This window comes from Leiobunum rupestre, chromosome 11, assembly GCF_980474605.1.
Source record: "Leiobunum rupestre chromosome 11, qqLeiRupe1.1.hap1, whole genome shotgun sequence".
Classification (NCBI taxonomy): Eukaryota; Metazoa; Arthropoda; class Arachnida; order Opiliones; family Sclerosomatidae; genus Leiobunum; species Leiobunum rupestre.
In genome coordinates this window covers 17,201,420-17,203,037 of record NC_143394.1, presented here as the reverse complement: position 1 = coordinate 17,203,037, position 1,618 = coordinate 17,201,420, and the positions used below count along the sequence as shown (strand labels likewise).

The 1,618-nt window shown below is 47.6% G+C and overlaps 1 non-coding gene across 1 annotated transcript; it reads left to right on the top strand.

The window, feature by feature from the left end:
- Positions 1-376: 376 nt before the first annotated feature.
- Positions 377-449, top strand: TRNAT-GGU (transfer RNA threonine (anticodon GGU)). Its single transcript has one exon. It is a non-coding gene; the product is annotated as a tRNA-Thr (tRNA).
- Positions 450-1,618: the final 1,169 nt, after the last annotated feature.

Below are 1,618 nucleotides of genomic sequence, written 5' to 3'. Positions count from 1 at the left end.
AACATCATTTGTTACCAGTTCTCGGCCTACAGGCTGAGAATAGAATGTAATAACTTATGCGCTATGTTAAAGGTTTTAGTTATCTAACGCTTAATAAGATGGTTGTAGTTGAGGAAACTTGAGGTTGGAACTAAATTCAAATAGTCCAGTTTTAACATTGATAATTTTATTTTTTATTATAACGCAGGAATTAATATAATTAGAAGTTTCATTCAAATCAAGGAATACTATGACTACAGGCAATCAAGGTCCTGTTATAAATTAGTTGACGTAAAATGCTTCGGCACCGTCAACAACGGGTTAAATGTATCCCGTCAATAATGTGAACCAGATCGAGTCATTCTTAAATTGGATGTCCGAGGCCTGATTATTCGTGGCCTCGGTAGTCCAATGGTAGTGGCGTTGGGACGGTAACCCAAAGGTCGTAGGTTCGATTCCTGCCCGAGGTGATATGATTTTTCTCAGTCACTCTGGTATGGAACAATACGCAGAGGTATTCCTTGATTTAAATGAAACTTCTAATTGAGTCTAGTTTTAGGCTTGGTTTTCCTATTCGGTGCGCAATGGGTTAGGTTAGGTTATTTTTATTAATTTAGCATGATGAACTGCCGGCAGGAGACATGAGCTATAATTTAGAAAGCAATAATGATAAAGCATTCCAAGTCGAACGAGAAAATGATCCACGGCGAACGACAAAGCGTTCTACCGCGAACGGCAAAGTGTTCCACCGCGAACGACAAAACTTTCTAATTTGAACAAAGAAGGTTTGTTCAATATAGAACATCTAAGTTCAATATTGAACCATCAACCATCGTTCTTTATCGAACGAAAGTTTTTGTTCATATTAGAACAAAATGGCGTTCTGTTACAGGGACAACCTTCTGAACGGCGATTTGTTCAAATAAGAACATTTTTTTTAACAGTGTAGGACACTTTAGTTTTACTGCCTAAGAATGCTGGCCCTCAAGGGGTCGGAGTGTGCAATAACTGGTGGCTTTACCGGGGAGTCGGGGTCCGGCTCTTGTAACCCGTAAGGGCGGTGGCGCGCTGGGAGATGTTAGCTCCGTCCAAAGGGTCCTATCTCCGACCTCCGACTTCGGTCAGGTGTGGGCTGGATACTGGGCTTCGGCCCAGGCTAATGGAGAGGGGCCGGGCAAACTGGCCGCCTCGGCGGATTGAGTAGCCTGCTGTGGGGCTGCGGGTCTCCGTATGAGGGCACGGCGGACCCATCTCCCGGCCTTTTGGGCTCCCACCGGGATCTCCGGTGCCAGCTGTGCCGGGTTATGCGGGCTGCTGTGTGCCTGCCGTTCCCCTTTAGGAGCTCTCTCCAAAGGGCTTGGCTCCCTGCCTTTGTAGGTGGGGTGTCGGCCGGAGTTGCTAGAGCATCCGTTCTCTATCCCACTGCTGTGTGCGAAGTGGCGGGCTGGTCGTCCCATTGTTGCACCTTCTGCTGGGTTGAGCGGCTTGCGTCGAGGGTGCGACCATCAGTAGTGGGGTTCTGCTACCCATGCTGGTTTTGTCACCTGTCCGGGCTTGTGGACGCTGGCGTAGGGCATGCTGATGATAGGCCTCCGGTGGTGTGGTTCTTTTCTTACCGGTACACCGGGCTATAAATTCT